Below are 20,742 nucleotides of genomic sequence, written 5' to 3'. Positions count from 1 at the left end.
GCTGTCATTGCCTTGTGCAAAAACACTATGACGTTAATTGCTTAAACAAGCTTAAGCTGGTGTAAATGTACTGCAATATTTACGGTGCTTTCACACAGGAATATTTCGAGAAGTGCACTAATACTACCAAGTTCAGTGATATATGAAAGCATCTTAAACAAATGCTTGCTAACTGCCTTCTGTTCATGTTATAAAGGAGTTCATTACTCCATGGGGTCTTGTGCAAAGACCCCATGTGGTTAATTGTTTAAACAAGCTTTATGATGGCAAGCTGAAATCTGAGGAATGGATTTTAAGGGTGTGGGATAGTGATGGATGAACCCAGAACCTCTTGAATGAAGGGGCTACCAGGTTTTCCTGAAGAAGAACCTTGACATGTCCCCTAAGAGTTTTATGTTTAGCCTTTCTGCAATTGAATTTATTGTTCTGAATTTATATGGATTCCTGTACATACCAAGAAAGATTGTAGCACTTCTTGTAAAGTAGGAGCCTTTGGAGGTCAGATGATTAACAGAGTTTTGGTCAATGCCCAACTCACAATAGGTCCAGTGGTCCTCTAACTCATCCAATGGATATTACCCCAGTCCTTGAAGGTGTAATTGGGGTAGTTTCTGTAAAACGCAGCAGAATTTTTACATTGGCACCTAGATCTGTGGAGTTGTTATGGGTTGAGGAATAGCTGCATACTCTAACACCAAACTCAGACTGATGGAAGCTGATCGAATGTTGAACAAAAATTGACCAGCCAGGGCCATAATCTGGACTTAGAAGCCAGACTGTGAAGCCAGTTTGTTTCTAAGACAGGCTTTTTAGTAAAAAAAAAATTAATAACCAGGTAACAACCAGGCAACCAGGTGTAAGAACCAAGGGGATATAGCATTAAATTATTTGACTAGATAAACGATGTAGATTTTGTTCTAAGTGTTTGTTCTAAGTGTACTGTAGCTAGACAAAACACTTTAAGCTAATTGGCTGGGATTTAGGGTAGGGGAGCTCCTAGGGCCTTTCTAGCTTTCTGGGTATAAGGAACATAGCAGAATGTTATGCTCTTCACTCTAACAGAATATACATTTATCTTTAACTCAAGCGGCCCATGCATTTATCATCTATTGTTTTATTCTAAGCAACAAATATCAAACTTTTGAATTGTATCCTGGTCTCAGAAATGTAAGGGCATTAGAACTTGAACTTAGTTTCACCTTATTATCAACATGGAGACAGGGAGCAAAAATGGCTTCTGATATGCTTTAGGCTACAACAGGTGTTAACAAAGAGTGAGTGTTACAACAAAGATGAGAGTTATCATACTTGAAAAGTATAGATGGCAACTTTATTTGCCCCATGAATGAATACTACATAAAAAGTATCACATTTGTCAAGAAAAATCAGAAATTAGTTCCACAGTCAAGGACTTGAGAAATGCAGAAGTATATTTCCCAAAACATCTACCTTTATTGCTTTTATCCAGCTCCCATGGAACATGAACAGGTGGATATAGGAGAATGGCACCTGATTATCTAAAACTCAATCAGCTAGTGACTCTTATTACAGCTGCTGAACCAGATGCAGTGTCCTTTCTTGAGAAAATTAACACATCTGATACAGGGTATGTAGTTGTTGGTATAAGAAATGCCTTGTTCTCAGTACATGTCCATACTGAGAAACAATTTGCTTTCAGTTGGCAAGGCAAACAGAATGCTTTTACAGATTTTCCTCAAGGATATAGGAACTCTTCAGGCCTGTGTCATCATTTGGTTATTAGGAATCTCTATAATCTCTCTTTTCCATGAACTATTACAATGGTCTACTATAGTGATGTTGTTGTGCTCATTGGGTCATGTGAGCACGAGGTACCAAACAACTTCAGATCATTAGTAATATGTATGCACATCACAGGATGAAAACAAGTCCAACCAAAATCAAGAGACTTTTATCTCACTGAAGTTCTTAGAAGTCCAATGGTGTGGGTCAGGCACACATATTCCTACATAGTGAAAGGTAAGTTACTGCACTTGATCCCTCACACCACCAAGAAAGAAGTACATAATTTGGGAAACCTACTTGGCACCTGAAGATAGCACTTTCTTCTCTCGGGTATGCTATTCTGGTTTATATTCCAAATGACTTAAAAAGTTGCTAGCTTAGTGTGAGGCCTGGAACAGGGAAAGGCTCTTCACCAGATCCAGTCAGCTATTCAAGCTGATCTACCACTTAAACTATAAGAGCAAGCAAGACCCAATGGTTCTTAAGATATCAGTGCCAGACAGGGATATTGTTTGAAGACTAATTCCTAATCTATTTTTCAAGACAGAGTTTCTCTGTATAGTCTTGGCTGTCCTGGACTTGCTGACCTCAGTCTCACAGAGACCTGCCTGCCTCTGCCTTCTGGAATACTAGAATTACAAGCATGCACTTCCACGACTGGCAACTATGGCTTTACAAAATAAATTGGGCAATATTTCTTCTGTTTCTGTTTTGTGGGATAATTTGAACAGTATTAACATTAGCTCTTGTAGTCGTTGTATTGTTCTGTTTCTATGTTGTTGATTTCAGCCCTGAGTTTGGTTATTTCTTGCCTTCCACTATTCTTGGATATGATTGCTTCTTTTTGTTCTAGAGCTTTCAGATGTCCTGTTAAGTTATTACTATGAGATCAGTCCAGTTTCTTTTTGTAATGTAGGCACTTAGTGTTATAGTTTCACCTTAGTACCACTTTTATTGGGTCCCAAAAGTTTCAATATGCTGTGTATTCATTTTTTTAATTTTTTATTAATTACACTTTATTCATTCTGTATCCCCCCATAACCCCTCCCTCCCCCCTCCCGATCCCACCCTCCCTCCCCTTTCTGCATGCATGCCACTCCCCAAGTCCACTGATAGGGGAGGTTCTCCTCTCCTTTCTGATCTTAGTCTATCAGTTCTCATCAAAATTGGCTGCATTGTCCTCTACCGTGGCCTGGTAAGGCTGCTCCCCCCTCAAGGGGAGGTGATCAAAGAGCAGGCCAATCAGATTATGTCAGAGGCAGTCCCTCTTTCCGTTACTATGTAACCCACTTGGACACTGAACTGCCATGGGCTACATCTGTGCAGGAGTTCTAGGTTATCTCCATGAATAGTCCTTGGTTGGAGTACGAGTCTCTGGGAAGTTCCCTGTGTTCAAATTATCTTGTTCTGTTGCTCTCCTTGTGGAGTTCCCATCCCCTCCAGCTCTTACTATTTCCCACTTCTTACATAAAATTCCATTCACTCTGCCCATCAGTTGGCCATCAGGCTCAGCATCTGCTTTGACAGTCTATACTGCAGAGGCTTTCAGAGGCCCTCTGTGGCAGGTTTCAAGGTTGTTTCCTGTTTTCTTCTGGCTTGCAGAGGCCCTCTGTAGCAGGTTCCGAGGTTGTTCCCTATTTTCTTTTTCTTCTGATGTCCATCCTCTTTGCCTTTCAGGATGGGGATTGAACATTTTAGTTAGGGTCCTCTCTTTTGCTTAGTTTGTTTAGATGTACAGATTTTAGTGGGTTTATATGAGTGAGTATATACAATGTATGTCTTTTTGCTTCTGGGACAACTCACTCAGGATGATCCTTTCCAGGTCCCACCATTTACCTGCAAATTTCATGATTTCCTTATTTTTCATTGCTGAGTAATACTCCATTGTATAGATGTACCACAGTTTCTGCATCCATTCTTCAGTTGAGGGGCATCTGGGTTGTTTCCAGCTTCTGGCTATTACAAATAAAGCTGCTACAAACATGGTTGAGTAAATGTCCTTTTTGTGTACTTGAGCCTCTTTTGGCTATATGCCTAGGAGTGGTATGGCTGGATCTTGAGGAAGTGCTATTCCTAGTTGTCTGAGAAAGCGCCAGATTGATTTCCAGAGTGGTTGTACAAGTTTACATTACCACCAGCAGTGGAGAAGGGTTCCCATTTCTCCACAACCTCTCCAGCATGTGTTGTCCCTTGAGTTTTTGATCTTGGCCATTCTGATGGGTGTAAGGTGAAATCTCAGGGTTGTTTTGATTTGCATTTCCCTAATGGCTAATGAGGTTGAGCATTTCTTTAAGTGCTTCTCTTTATAGGAAGTCCTTTATTTCTTTATTTCTGGTCTGACCAATTTTTTTATTTAATTAGTAGAGAGCTGTTCTGTTTCCCTGACTTTGTAAGCTTTCTGTTGTTTCTGTTATTGTTGATAACCAGCTTTAATTTGTGGTGGTATGAAAGAATGCAGGGAATTATTTCAATTTTCTTATATCTGTTCAGATTTGTTTTGAGTCTGAGTATGTCTTCAATTTAAGTAAAGTTCTCAGAGTTACTGAAGAATGTGTGTGTCTGTGTGTGTGTGTTGGTGGGTGGGTGGATGTGGGTGTGAAATGTTTTGTAAATATCTGTTAGGTTCATTTTGGTTTATAATATCTAAAAACTCCAGAGAGAGAAGACAGTAATAGAGACAGGTTGCAGAGAAAAACCTCAGGTGAAGATAGAATGAGTCTGAGATTGAGAAGGAGCCAGGATATTAGAGCAGATGCTTGAGGCCAAGAAAATAAACTCAGAGGCCAGGAAAAAAGCCAGAATGAATGACTCAGTTGGGATGGAAATTTGAGCCAGAATCCAGAACAGCTGAGCTGAACCAGCCAGTCCAGAACTCAGAAAGAACAAGAAACGGTGAGTTCATTCAGCAGTGAGTCTCAGAAGCTGAAAACATTCTAGGGCTGGGTTAGATTGTATGGAGGCTATCAGCTTCCAGGCCTAGGTTAGCAGAAGAAGGCAATAAGCTTCTCAGACAACAACCAAAACAGGTGAATAAAAGTTACCCTTAAGAAAGGTTCTATGCACAATACTGGATGGGAAAAGTAATATTCAGTCTCACCCAGATGTGAACTATGTAAGCTATAATAATGACCAGCTTGAAAGTTATGTCCACTGGCACAACTGTGGCACACGTTATGGAAGTAATCAACAACTTTTTAAATTGGATTTCATACCCACTCTGTAAGATGGAACCCAAACCTGATACTGTCAATGAGACCATGAACTGGAGAGCAGATAAATCATGAGCTATAGAAGAAAACCTACTACTATTTACCTATTAGATTAATGCAGCAATAAAAGTTTACTGACACACAGCTATATCCATAAAATAGTGCATCACTCAACCCTCATCAGAGAAGCTTCTACCTGCAGTAAACAGTTAAAAAGGAAGCCTATGACTTGTCAACATGAAGAATGTTAGATACTTTGAAATTCTCAGCTCTCGCTTAGGATGTCTGTCATACCTCTCCACTCAAGACTCAGGAATCTGTATGGAACAGAAGGCAGAAAAAATGTAAGAGCCAGAGGTAGTAGATGGCTTCAAGGAAACAGAATTTTCCAGCTACAACATGCTACATGCACATAAGAACTCCAAGGGACTGTGACAAAATTTGGGAGATCTGCACAAGATCAAATCAGACAATATCCTAGTGAGAAGGAGCTCAAAGTCCTACCCCTAGCCACAGAGATATTGTCAACTGATAGCTCCTGAGAGAGAAAAACTCTGTTTTATTTGATGTGGTGACACTATGTATATCATCTACTCTCGAGAGCAGGCCTCACACACAGGAATAATTATATAACATGAACTGGACTCCACAGTTTTTGCTTTGTTTTGTTTTGAAACAGTGGGAGAGAATGTGAAGTAGTTTGGGAAAAAAGGTGGGGAAGAATATAGGAGGAGTTGGAGGAAAAGAATATATCAAAATACATTGAATGAAGCTCTCAAAGAATATAAAAACACTTTAAAAGCAGGTTTTTGAAAGAGATGTGTATTTATCTTCTCAGTGTAACTTTTATTGTTGAATATTACAACTAAAACATCTTACACAAATTTTACAATTTGAGTTTTCAAAATAGTTTTTTTATCAAACATTATTATCAAATCACAGATACCTGGTTATTCTAAAAATAGCTCAAAAGAAATAGATGGAGCCAACCAGATGTGGATGGAAATGGTCCCATGAGAACCAGACAAGATGAATGTCCTGTTCTGTCACTGACTTAGTCATCTCCTTTACATGATATGGAACTATGTATAGACAGAAAAAGCTCAGTGTGTATACTGAACCAGGGCCAGTTGATTAAGCCCTATCTTCATTCTTAGTTTTATTCATGATGTAAATTAAGGAGTCCAGTGTTCTTAGATACCACCTTAATGAAGAGCACAGTAAAACTCCTTGAGGGAAAGTCACGGTCCAGTTATGATTGCATCCCTTGACACAACCTTTAGAAAAATGGGTTTTTCTGGTTGAACATGTGCTTTTCTGCTTAATTTCAGAGGTATCTGCAACAGTGGAAGAAAAATATTAAGAGACAATAAGGGAGCCAAAACTCCAGAAAAAAGTAAAAAACAAATAAAGAAAACCTTAGGCATAATAATACTTTACAGAAACATAAAAGCTACATTTATCATCATATATTCCTATTCCCAAAACAGTTTCAATTGGATAGTGAGAGTATGCATCCAAACATGCATTGGATAAAATGTTGATTGATAATCTATTTCATTCAGGCCCTGAGACAAGTCATGTTGGTTTATATTATTTTTGTTCTGTGCTGATTTAGAGTTAAACAGTAAGCTTAATATTTTATCCTAATTTTTAGTTAATATGTCATACTATTAAGTATTGAAAAGTTATTTTTGGTTTGTTGAAACTTACAGGTTAATCCTGAGAAGATACACTTCAAATCTATGAACAGTCCTCAGCTCCTAAGTTATACAATAGAACTACAGTTGAGCCACTAAGGGCACATCTTCATGAGACACTCACTTTGCTGGCTGGCCTTGCTAGCATCTATTCTTGTTTTCAAAGGATAGAATGGATGGAAGGTGGGGAAAGCCTCAATTGCACAAAAATGAAAGTAAACATAGTTGTCAAGGAAATAGTCAAGTTAAAGATCACTGGAGCTTGCCAGAGTATCTGCCCCCTGCCACATGTGCCATGGGCTCTTAAAACTAGAACCTTGCTTTGTCTGTCTAAATCCTTGAACATGATTTAAATGCTTTAGTGACAGAGTACTAAAATGAGTGAAGTTGTGTGTAGATAAAGCTATACAGCCACCTTAAGCCACAAATCAAAGATTAAACACTTCCATCCCTCTATTTGTCCAGAAGTAAAACTGAGAAAAAGAACCACTCTCCAAATAAACAAATCCTGTAGAGTTTAGCCATCCCTTCACATGAAACAAGAACAAGTTGTTCAGAAAAATATAAACGCATTCTCTAAATGTCGTATCTTACACTATAAATATAAGTAGTATATCTGAGTCTTCCATGGAGACATACAAAAACCACGTACATATATATATATATATATATATATGACACCTTTTAATTTTTAATTAATGTGTTTATGAGATATACCTGTAAGGCATATTTTAAAACATTTAACAAAAGCTTTCTCTCCTCAAACTCTCCTCAAAGAACAACTTGGAGTTTGTGGAAGGAATAATATAAGATGATATAGAAAAAAGAGGGGCAATTCTTTACAGACCTTGAAAAAAAGATTCTCAGCTTCATATGGAGAAACAAAAAACCCAGAATCTCCAAAACAATCCTGTACAACAACAGATCATCTGGAGGTATCTCTATCCCCAATCTCAAGTTGTACTACAGAGCAATAGTAATAAAAACTGCATGGTATTGGCATAAAAACAGAAAGGAGGATCAATGGAACCGCATAGAAGACCCAGAAATAAACCCACACACCTATGAATACTCGATTTTTGACAAAGAAGCCAAAACTATTCAATGGAAAAAAGACAGCATCTTCAACAAATGGTGCTGGTCCAACTGGATGGCCACATGCAGAAAAATGAAAATAGATCTATATTCATCACCCTGCACAAAACTAAAGTCCAAGTGGATCAAAGACCTCAACATAAAACCAGATACTCTAAATCTGTTAGAAGAAAAAGTGGGGAACAGCCTAGAACTCATTGGCACAGGAGACAACTTCCTGAACAGAACATCAACAGCACAGGCTCTAAGAGCAACAATCAATAAATGGGATCTCATGAAACTGAAAAGCTTCTGTAAAGCAAAGGACACTGTCATCAAAACAAAACGCCTGCCTACAGATTGGGAAAGAATCTTCACTAACCCTTTATCTGACAGAGGACTAATATCGAGTATATACAAAGAACTAAAGAAGCTGAAAAGCAGCAAACCAAGTAATCCAATTAAAAAATGGGGAACAGAGCTAAACAGAGAATTCTCGACAGAGGAATATCGAATGGCAGAGAAACACTTAAAGAAATGCTCATCCTCATTAGCCATCAGGAAAATGCAAATCAAAACGACCCTGAGATATCACCTTACACCCATCAGAATGGCCAAGACGAAAAACTCAAGGGACAACACATGCTGGAGAGGTTGTGGAGAAAGGGGAACCCTCCTCCACTGCTGGTGGGAATGTAAACTGATACAACCACTCTGGAAATCTATCTGGCGCTTTCTAAGACAATTAGGAATAGTGCTTCCTCAAGACCCAGCTATACCACTGCTAGGTATATACCCAAAGTTTGCTCAAGTACACAAAAGGGATATTTGCTCAACCATGTTTATAGCAGCCTTATTTGTAATAGCCAGAACCTGGAAACAACCCAGATGTCCATCAACGGAGGAATGGGTACAGAAATTGTATTTTTACACAATGGAATACTATTCAGCAATCAAAAAGGAGGAAATCATGAAATTTGCAGGCAAATGGTGGGATCTAGAAAAGATCATCCTGAGTGAAATATCCCAGAAGGAGAAAGACAAACACGGTATATACTCACTTATATAGAACTATAAGATATGATAAACATAATGAAATCTATACACCTAAAAAAGATAATCAAGAGAGCGGACATGGGGTAAGATTATCAATCCTCGTTTAGAAAGACCGATGGGATGCGCATTGAACATATGACAGGAGTCTACTGAGCGCATTTGAAAGACTCTAACTAGCAGTGTTTTCAAGGCAAATACTCATGACCAAACCTTTGGCAGAGTACAGGGAATCATAAGAAAGAAGGGGAGTTAGTCTGATGAGGAAAGGATAGGAGCTCCACAAGGACCAAATATATCTGGGCACAGGGTCTTTTCTGAGACTGACATGCAACCAAGGACCATGTATGAATGTAACCTAGAACCTCTGCTCAGATGTAGCCTGTGGTAGCTCAGTAACCAATTGGTTTCCCATAGTGAGGGGAACAAGGATTATTTCTAACAGGAACTCAATGACTGGCTCTTTGGCCTCCCCACCCCCCAAGGGAGGAGCAGTCCTGTTAGGCCACAGAGAGCTTTGCAGCCAGTCCTGAAGACACCTGATAAAACAGGATCAGATGAATGGGGAGGAGGTCCCCCCTATTAGTGGACTTGGCAAGGGGCACGGTGGAGATGAGGGAGGGAGGGAGGGACTGGGAGGGAATGAGGGATTGGGACACGGCTGGGATACAGAGTTAATAAAATGTAACTGATAAGAGAAAAAAATAAAATTCAAAAAAAAAAAAAAAAGAAAAGAGAGGGGATGTCCTCCAATACAGAGTAAATAAACATAACCAAACTGGACATTTTAATGACAAAGTATTGCCATAGGTGAGGAAAACAGCTTGAAGAAGCCAAAAGTAAAACATAAAATGAGGACAGAAATGTAACAGGAAGATTCATTTGTGTTGGGAGAGGTGTCTCTGGCAGCTGCTTTGATATTTAAATCTCAGCAGAGAGACTGCTTTTACCAGGCCTTCACTAAGTCAGGGAAGAATTCGCAAGTCCATCTTCTTTGGTTTGTGACAGCAGGTGGGATAGCTTGTGAGGATCACACCTCTTGCTCCAGCTCCTTGTGGAAATTAACCCATTGTTCTGAGATGTTTCTACTCTGGCTTAAAAGCTCTACAATAAAAAAGGCCGGCTGTTGCTGCTAGTTTTTGCTGCAGAGGCTTGAGGTTGCTGCTAAGGCAGCTTTTTGCTGTGGCTTTCAAGTCTGGACCTTCTTAAAAAAGCCTCCTGTGTGCTGTGTGTTTTTTTTATTAATTTTATTTCTCACTCCCGACTCAAGAATGGTTCGACTCTGCTGGCTGGCTCTGGCACATTCGGGGAGGAAATAAGAACCTGAAGTATGAGAGCAGAATAAGGAGAAAAAATACATTGTTTCTGGAAATATGACAACTACCTGTCTTCTGGAGCAGAGCTCCTGGGAAATGATGCAGAATCATCTAGATATCCTCCATAAGGATGGAGTTCATAACAACCAGCAACTCTTTTAAGGTTTGTATTTTATGTATAGAAGTGTTTGCCTGCACATTTGCATGTATAGCACATGTGTGCACACTCAAAAAATGCCAGAGGAGGACATCAGAACTTCTGGAATTGGAGTGACAATTGGTTGTTAGCAACCATGTGGGTGCTAGACCCCCAGGTCCTTTGCAAGAATATCAAGTGCTATTTTCCACTGAGCTATCTCATGAGCCCCAGAAATTCTATTTTGACATATTCATTCTCAACTTAGCATCACATGGAAAATCAGAGATGAGCTTTTAAAGCCAGACTGGGTGAACTGTTGTATGATTTCAGAAATGACAAGGCATCATGAGTTTCTGTTTTTTATTTTTGAAACTGGTTTTAACATAGCCCATGCTGGCTTCAAATTTTCTAAGTGGCCAAGGATTTTTTGAATTTCTGATACTCTAGCCTCTAGTGCACAGGGTTCTACCAACTGAGAAACATACAGACTCCATATATGAGTTTTAAAGCTCCTCTTTGATTCTAATGAATAGCCAGTGGTTGAGAGAACTGTGATATCAGGGCTTCTGTGAGATCTGAAATAAGAGTTAACCACTCAACAAACCCTGAAAATATGACTATTGCACCTCCTTATGACACATAACATACCCAATTTCCAATGGACATGATTAGAACTTCAATAAAACTAATTTAATTCTCTCACATTGGCCTGCAGTTACTCCTCATAATTATACAGTTGTATTCTATATAGACATAGAACAAAAGTCCCCTTAACTAATTCCTGGATATAAAAAGCTCATTTGGCCAGAAAAAATTATTAAACCTCAAACATGAGCATTTGTTTTTATATATAAAACTTCAATTAGAAAAATGCCTCCTGTAAAACTTCATTTATACAGATGACTTTCTCTCTCACCTGTGTTTCCTTAAAAGGCTGGAAGGAGAAGTTCTGAAGGACTTTAGTGAGAGCAAGTTTCACATTCATGAGCGCAAACCTCATGCCAATGCAGTTTCTGGGTCCATATCCAAAGGGCAGGTATAGATAAGGATCGATGCTGCCCTTGTTCTCCTTGCTGAACCTGAAGACACAACAGTACATGACAAGTTAACAAAGAATAAAAATCACAAGGGCTACATAGGTAAAATTGCCTTTTATCATCTATCCAACAGCATACAGACAGTTTGGGATAGGTTCGTTGAAGTTCTTCTTGCAGGTATGTGGCTCAGATAATTGTACACTAAAGGTCATTTATATTCCTCTTGCCTTCTCAGGGTACCCATATGGTTGAGATGAGACAAATGCTATTTGAAATAAATGAATCATTATGTGTCCACTAGTTTAAATATGGTGACATGGGGTAGATGGAAGAACCATTTTCTTTTTATAGTGGTGGTCCAATTTCGAGAGGAAATTAATGTCTGGTATTGTAAATCTGGCTAGTGAGGTCACATGTACTAGAGGAGAGCTTACTACTATTGCTTTGCTCAGCAGACATGGCATCAGACTGCCTTCTAAATATTTATGTTTAAACACAAAAATCAGGGTTGATCTTAGTCTTGGTCAGAAGAACTTCAGTTTGTGGTGGCATACAGTTAACCTAGAATCTCATGACTGGTCAAAGTGCTGAGAATAAGTGACGGTGGAGTGCTCAAACTCTCCAAGGCTCAGGGAACGTCAGAGAAAGGGAGAAGAAAGAACTTGAGATCCATAGCATGAAATAGGTGCTGTGAAATACTATCTTCTGGACATGGCATGACACTGCACTCAAAATTCCATCATGGATGGGAAAGGGAGTTCATGAGACTCTACCTCCCTAAGGAGCTACTGCCAATTAATAGATGCTGGAAGAGGAAGTTTTTCTTCAATGGTGTAGCCATGGGTAAATTACCCATTCTCCAGTAAACAACTCCTACACCTACACTTATTCAGGCAACCCTACTTAATCTTATCAGTCACAAAAAAACTAAAAGACATAGAAGCAGGAGAATTGTTGAGGATAAGCATGTATTCAACATAAGTGGGAGAGAGAAGTGACAGGATAATGTGAAGAGAAAATGACCAAAATATATTATACATTCACGCAATTCTCAAAGAATAAAAAAAAAAAAAAGAAAATACACCTTTAAACACTAAAAATTCATTCAGGATAACTGGATGTTCCAAGTCTGAAAAGCACATGTCATTTAGACTGAAGGAAAAGGGGGTTCCTGCCTCATGCTTAAGTTGCTCATTTACTACTTAAAGAATGAGAAAAAACATCCTGTATTTATATTGTCTTCCCATCTCATCCCCTCTCCTCTCTTTCTTCCTTTCCTCTGCCATTCTCATCACAGAATGCAGATGGATGCAAAAATCAAATTAGACCATCTTCCTACCAGACACCATAGCAAATGCAGACCAAAATAGTTCAGAGTGGGTTCACGCTCCTGGGATTGTTGTACCTTTCAGGGCAGAATTCCTCAGACTCTGGCCAGTGCTGTGGGTCATGGTAAAGAGCATAAGATGGTATCATTACTAATGACCCTTTGGGAATAAACACACCATCAATTTCAACATCTTTTTTACAGACCCTCTCAATTCTATTAGTAGTTGGGTATAACCTGAGGGTTTCATTCAACACCATGTCCAGGTACTCCATCTCCATCATGACATCAAAGCTGGGAGGTGCCTGGGAAGAAAGAAAAAGATTTGTGCTAAGATTTTAGATTAACTTTCAACTCAGTCTATATTGTACTGGTGAGTTCTCTGCAGCTCCAGAGCAAAACCCAGCATCTCAGAGTACCTTCATTAGCACTTAACAACACATTTAAATGGTTTTAAAAGTTATTTTATTTTGTGTGTGTAGGTGTTTTGCCTACATATGTGTATGTGCCCCTGCATGGGTTCAGTGCCCCCCAGAAGCCAAACAGGGCATCAGATGTCCCGTGACTAGGGTTTGACAGAATGGACAGCTGCCATTTGGGTGTTGAAACTCAAATATGGATGGAACCTCTGGAAGAGGAGCCAGTGCTCTTAACCATTGTGCCGTCTTCCCATTCCCTTTCACAGTGGTTTGTATAACTATCACGTGGGGCTAGAAGGATGTCTCAAGTAGCTGCTACACAAGCCTGGGGATCTGGGTTCAGACAAACATCATTCATAAAGCCAGACACAGTGGAATACATCTATAATCCAAGCAGTTGGGGAACAGAGACAGGGCCTAGTGCTCATTGGCCAGACACCCTAGCCAAATTGAGAAGCTGCAGATTTAGTGAGAGAGCTTGTCTTGAAAATCATGTTGGAGAATAATTTAGAAAACTATCCCCTTTAGGTCTGTGAACTACACACACACACACCATTTCATGTGATAGAAGCTGTCTTTGTTGAGTCTTCTCCTTTTCCCTTCTAGTACAAGCAACAACCAGTTACCTTTTTGGGCAGTTCCGTGTCGATCTCCTCTTGCAGTTTCTTCTGGATATCAGGGTGAGTGGCTAGTGAATGCAGGGCAAGGGAAAGTGTGGTGCTGGTGGTGTTGTAGCCACCAAAAATAAAGATAATTGACTGGGCTATGATCTCCATGTCAGACAAGGCTGGAAGTAAAAAGAAAAGATATCTCACATAAGTCAGGTCAGGGTTTACAAATACAGATGGGATGAGGGGGAAACCAAACGAGGCTCTAATTTTCCTAAAGAGAAACAAGGAGAAGCCATTGGGTCACCTTGAGCCTGTTATAACTATGACATACATGTGACACATGCAGAGATGTGGAAGACTACTTCAGGCAGTTTGTCTCAAGGTGTGTGCTATGGTCCTCATTGTCACCAGTGGGCAACTTCAAGACATGGGATTTCTTCTTTTTAAGATTTACTTTTATTTCATTTATGTGTATTTGTGTGTGTGTGTATGTAGAGGGATGCCACATATGTCTGGGGGATGTGCCCATGGAAGCCAGAAAAGGACATTAGAAACACTAGAGAAGGAATTATGGAAGATTGTGAGCAGTCAAAGGTAGGTATAGGAAACATAACTCCAGTCCTCTGCTTGAACTTAAGAATTTTTTTTATTTTTATTTATGTGTGTCTACACACATGTGTACAAGTGCCCATGAAGGCCAGAAGATGGAACTGGACACCATAGAGCTAGACTTACAGGCAGTTGTAAACCTTCTGCAATGAGTTCTCTGATTCTGTTGTTGGTAAATTCTTTCTCCCAAATAGTCCTTGCTTCTATGATGAAATAGGAGTATTAACTCACAACCAGTCAACATTTCCAACATATTTTCAAAATACCTATTATAGCAATCAAAAATGAACCAGAAGGGCTGAGGATATGTAGCTCAGTAGATTGACTGCCCTGGATTTAATTCCCAGCACAGGCCTTTACTCTCAGAAGTTAAAAGTCATGCATTCTCAGGCACATCAGGAATGTGAGGTCAACCTCACCTTTAAACAGGGCCACAGGAAACTCTGTTTCTGAATGGAGAGGAGGTACAAAAGTTAGTCAGCTGATCACATGAAAGACTTTCAAATGGACAAACTGTAAAACATTTTATAAGAATCAGTGACTTTGAAAAGTAAAATCATTCTGTTACATATGTAAGCAAGTGTACACACTAGAAATAAACAAAGAGGTAACAATGCAAAGCACACGGAAAAAAAAAGTCTGGAATTGGAATGCTGTCATTTTGCAACCATCATTGTAATGATGGGTTTAAATTTGAAAATAAACATAGATGGGAAATTAGAAAGATGGCTCAATGGTAAGAACACTTGTTGCACAAGCTTGAGGACCTGCGCTGAATCCTCTGTCCCCATGTGAAAAACCAGGTGTGGCAGCATACCACTGTCATCCCAATGCTGTGTATCATTGGACCTGCCAGCTTCCAGCCTAGCTCCAGGTTTAATAAGAGGAAATAAGGTAAAGAGAGATTAGACGAGATGCTTGGTGCCTTCTCTGTTATCTGCACACACAACTATGGTTTTGCACATGTGTGCATACTCATGCACACATATGCATATGCCACACAAAGAAGATAAAAATATTTAGGTAGTTTTTAAGTGTGTAAAAGAATGGAGAGAAGCAACGTGTTTACACAAAGAGGCTTTCCCCAGAAGCTACGTATTCATCAGGAAAAGGAAAAGTAAATCTCTACCATAGATTAAGGTACAGAACACATGCAGGCCAGGGACTCCCAGAATGCATCAGCGCTATCTGGGTACATGCCTCCTGCCTGGATGTTTAGACTCATAAGTCTAGGCAGAGTTCCAAGTCAGTGTGTGGGAAAAGACAGAAACAGCACCTGTGCTCTCCTGAGTAACACACAAACTTCTGAAGTCTTCCATTGTGACTACCCTTCACGTTTGGAACAGTTATGCCTGTGTGCTTTCAGAAAATTTCATGAAGGTGATAGCCATTCTGCCTTTCAGCAACTTGACAGAGGTATTCCTCTACCTAGGAAACCATCCTTATGTATTTTCAGAGCAGCCTGCATACTCCCCGAGAGCTTCCCTGTGCATAGACCAGGGAGTCCGTGATTACCTTTGTGAAACTCTTTGTCTTTGGGGCTCTTGTGAGTGTTCATCATCAGCTGGAGAAAATCCATTTGGTGCTGAAAGTAGAAAGAGAAGTCACAAACATAGAAGGTCAGTGATGAGGTCAGAGATGGATCTGGAGTACAGAAGCTTATTCTCTCCTTTCTGAGTATGTGGCTCCCTTACACTGACAAGCATGGCTAGTGTCACTTGAATCATCAAAGACATAAAGCACAAGTGTCTAAATCAGGAAGAAATCCAGCCACTGCATCCACTACTTTTACAATAAATTACCACTAGGTCCAACTTTAAACAGTCGCTTTTATTCTTTGCAAATGCTTTCAAAGGATGGGAAAATAGTACTTCCCACTCTTGAATCATTTTTATTTGTTATTACAAAACTTCACAAATGTACACAATGGGATATGGTCATATCCACCCCATTCTTCCATCCAATTCCTTCTATATCCTCTGTAACATATCTTCCTCCAAACTTTATACCCTCATTTTAATAACCCACTGAGTCCAACTAGTACTGCTCATATGTGCAGGACTGTGGGGACATCCACTGCTACATGAGAATCCTTCCAGTGCCCACACCATCCATCTACAGCTATTAACTGCCAATAGTTCCTCAGTAAGGGGCTTAGCTTAGAGAGTTTCCCTGTGATATGTGTTAGAGTTTTATCGTCTTGATCTTGTGCAGGACTTGTGCTGTCTAATTTTTTTAAAGATTTATTTATTATGAATACACTGTTCTGTCTGCAAGAGGGCCCCAAATCTCATTATGGATGGTTATGAGCTACCATGTGGTTGCTGGGAATTGAACTCAGGACCTGTGAAAGAACAGTCATTGCTCTTAATCTGAGCCATCTCTATAGCCCCCATATGTCTAATTTTTCAAATTTTCAATTCTTATGCCTAGCATTCTAGTTTTCATTCTAATTGCTAAGGGTTAATTCCTGGCTTATTCTCAATCAAAAATTTAAAAATTCCAACTGCTCCTCCCCCAGAAAATATAAATATTCTCTGTCTCTGTCTAATTGAGCCTTCTCTATCTGCCTAGTTAATTAGAAGTGTACTGATAGGGAAGTACACAGCTCACATGTTCATTGCTCAACATGTTTTCAAATCGTGGACCTTTCATGAGACCACCACTTTTTACCTTCTTGTTTGAATCCAGACGGTTTTCCTTCATTTTGTCCACAAATGTTTTGAAAATGCTAAGGAATCCTTTGGGAACATGGAGATGTTTAACATCTCATATATTGGGGTGAGGAATGGAAAGAGTACTGGAAAGAAAAAAAAGTCTTAATGGACATGCAAGTTTCATTTAGAGAAATCAAAACACAATCCAAATAAGCCAATGTCTCGGCCAGATGCTGTTCTTCCCTTGATCTTGCTCAGACCACGACCTTGCTCACACTGTGACATTGCTCACTTCGGGTCACCTCCACACTGCTCCTTCTGTATTTTGGAGCAGCCAGAGCTGCAAAGCTGACTCTTGGATTGAACTCTGTTCCTATAGTCCTTGTGGACCCAGACAGAAAAGATGGGGGTTTTTGAGATAGTTCAACAGATAAAGGGTCCTGCAGACAAGTTTGACAACCTGAGCTTGATCCCTGGATCCCACACTGTGGAAGGGGAGAACAAACTTTTTTAAGTTGCCTCTGATATTCACATTCGACACAAAACACAAGGTGCACATGAATAGACACACACACACACAAATAAGGATAGCTGAGGTTACACAGAGAAACTCTGTCACAGGAAAATAAAAAAGACAAGCTCAAAACAGGTGACCCCAACTCAGAAAGACAAATCACATAATCTGCTTTACTTCCCAGTTCTAGCTTAAAATGGATAAATGTAAATAAGTAAAGAGGTATAAGTGTGGATATCATAGAACACTTAAAAGGAGACCAAGAGAATAATATTAAGTGTTGGAGAAGAATGGAATGTAGGCAAAAGGACACTGTGTATGGAAAGGTAATTAACAAGGAAAAGCATGAAAGCCCTAAATAAAGCAACACTGTTAAATGGACACAAACACACACACACACACACACACACACACACACACACACACACACATGTCCACTATACACAGGCTGGATCAGCAGTTCGCACTGGCTGATTTTGCAGAGAACCCAGGATTCATTCCCAGCCTCCACATGGCTGCTCTCTAAGGAGAAGGAGATGACTGAATGAGAAGGAAGGTTATGCTAGAAGATGGAGACTGGAAGGAGAGGTGGGGGCTGTAATCAAAATGTAAAGTGAGTAAATAAATTTTTAAAAATAAAATATCTCCACATTAAAAAGTTAAAAATAGGGTTAACTTTTAGCTCAGCAATAATGATTCTGAATATATAACCCCCAAAACATAAAAAAGTGTTTAAATATTCCCTTCTTTGCATATGCTCATATCAGTAAAATTCATGGCAAACATGTGAAACTAACTTCATGTCTATCAATATATATGGAGTACTGTTGCTCTTGGACACAGGAGGTGGCGATGTTTGCTTCATTTAATATTGTGCTAAATAAAAGATGCCTGCTACAGAGACCTCATAGTCTATGGTCCTGTTGATGTGAAATGACAAGAATATGCAAATATACAGAAAGTAAACGGGTTGCTTAGGTCTAGGCTGCTTAGCTCTAGGTGAAGGAGGTTGGTCAAAAGATTCAACATGATAAGAACAAAGTACTATACAGTCTGCACTGTTAACAGGCCATGTGGTCCTTCAGTCAATGCAGATTTCCAAGTGATCAAAGTGCTGAGAATCAGTGACTGCTGAGTGCTGAGCCCTAAATGGAGCAACTTCAACACCCCAACCCTCAAGGCTCAAGGAATATCCTGAAAGAGGGTGTGGAAAGAAAAAGTCAGGAATGAGGCATGTGAAATGCCATATCCCTGACATGGCATAGTCTACTCATGGACTGAACACCTGCACAAGATCAAGCCAGTAACATTGTCTGGCATCCTACCAGGTAGTGACTGAACTCACTGGGTCACCAAAACAAAGAAAGGACATGAAATTAGGAGGAAAGTGTGTTGGGGTGTCTAACGGAAGTAGGAGGGAAAAGTTAGGGGTGGGTCTAATCAAGATATGTTGTTTTCCTATAATATATAGTCAAAGAATAAATAAAAGGCTTCTAAAGCAAAGCCAGGAGTACTGGTGCATACTTTAGCCCTCAGGAGGTAGAAGCAAGAAGATCAATGTACGTCAGTCTGGTCTACAAAGCAATTTCCAGGCCAGCTAGAGCTACACAGTGAGACTGTCTCAAAGTAAAATAAAGTTATAAAACAAACATAATGGGCTACATGTCTTTGAATGCACTGAAAATACCAAATTGTGCTTTTAAGGGGAGGAATTACATGCCAGCTGAATTCTATATTAATAGAGAAGCTAGTTTAGGGGAAGTGTGGAAGAGAAAGGCAGAAGCAACTAACATGGCCACAGACAAGAGCAATGGATCAAAAGGCAAAACTTTCCACATACCTACTGACAAGAACAATGGATCAAAAAAAAAAAATCAAATCTGAAGAGCTTCTTGGCATTCTCCACACAAGGATCCTTTGGGTTATTGAGGGAATTGACATTCACTCCAAACGATGTGCTGGTGACCACATCCATGCTGTGGGCCCCAAACACTCTGAGGAGGGAGAGACACAGGAATTTACAACAAGCAGAAAGAAGCCTGAAATAGTTCATAGTTTGGGGTCAAGACAGACCACCTCAGAATTGACCAAGCACCTTTCCATCCTGCCCACCCTCTACCCTTGTGACTTTCAGACCATCGTGATTCTTCTTTTTAAACTGTGTATTTATCTAGTATACATATTAGATATATATAATATATAATACATGTAATATGCATATACATATAATATATATAGTATCTAAAGGGAGAGAATAAGCAGCTAGACCATGTGAGTTACACAAGAAAAAAGAAGCTCTGCTCCAATTATCCTTCCTCTCCCAGAACCACCTTGAATGCACCACCTCTTTCATAGGGACAGGCTTGCCTTTCTCTGCCTCTCCTCTCAAGTATTTTACCAAAATATCTCCATACTGTTCAATGATGGGGAACATCTGAGCACAAAGCACAAAAGCATCTGTAGTTAGGGATGGAGAATCAGGTCACACAGAGATTTCAATCATATGTCCTTTCATTCACCTCTTTGAGTTTTCCACTGGTAAAGGTGGGAGAGAGCACAGATCGGATTCTCTTCCACGCCTCATCCTCAGATATGCAGACAGCTTTTTTCATAATCCCCACTGGGCCAAAATTCTACAGAAAAAAAAATGGCTCTGTGTAAGTCCGGGAACTCTCCATAGTTGCAAAACTGCTTGACAGATAGCACTGAATAACAGTTAATTACTGACTGTTTACTTTGGACTGAACCTCAGGTTAGATGCAGAAAAAAAAGTCAGCATTTCCACACAGCCTATAAGAAATCCAGTGCTCACTGGGTAACCTGCTGTGGTTTCAAACCGTTATAGCCCTGGATCCTTTTAAATTTAAATCTCTCTGTAGATTGAAATTAGGTCCAGGGGTTGAGGAAAGATAGGAACAAGACATAGCAGGTGCCCCAGGGTTGTGCAGATGGAAAATGGCTTGGAGACAGATAGAAAGTGAACTTTGCATGAGACACATTCTCCAGTTTTGTATTTACAACATAAGCAGCTGGTGCAAGTGCCCATGAGTGGTCATGTGGAGACCAGAGGTCTGTCATCTTCCTCTATAATTCTTTACAGCACTTTTTTGAGACAGGGTCTCTCAGGGAACCTAGGAGGCTCTGGTTTGGTTGGAATAAGCTAGTAAGCAAACCCCTGGTGTCCATCTGTTCCTACACAAAGCTCTGAAGTCACACATGCATGCTGCTCTGTCTTCTTTTATATGGATACTGGGCATCCAAATTCAGGCCCTTTTAACATTGATGGAGCCATGTCCCTAAGCATGGGACACTT

The 20,742-nt window shown here is 39.8% G+C and overlaps 1 pseudogene; it reads right to left on the bottom strand.

Moving 5' to 3' along the window:
• Positions 1–5,915: 5,915 nt before the first annotated feature.
• LOC129692340 (cytochrome P450 3A11-like) lies at positions 5,916–20,028 on the bottom strand (annotated as a pseudogene).
• Between the last annotated feature and the right edge of the window lie 714 nt (positions 20,029–20,742).

The sequence above is a fragment of the Psammomys obesus genome, unplaced genomic scaffold, assembly GCF_907164565.1.
Source record: "Psammomys obesus unplaced genomic scaffold, mPsaObe1.curated_primary_1811, whole genome shotgun sequence".
In the NCBI taxonomy this organism is placed as follows: Eukaryota; Metazoa; Chordata; class Mammalia; order Rodentia; family Muridae; genus Psammomys; species Psammomys obesus.
This window is presented reverse-complemented; position numbering and strand designations above follow the sequence as displayed.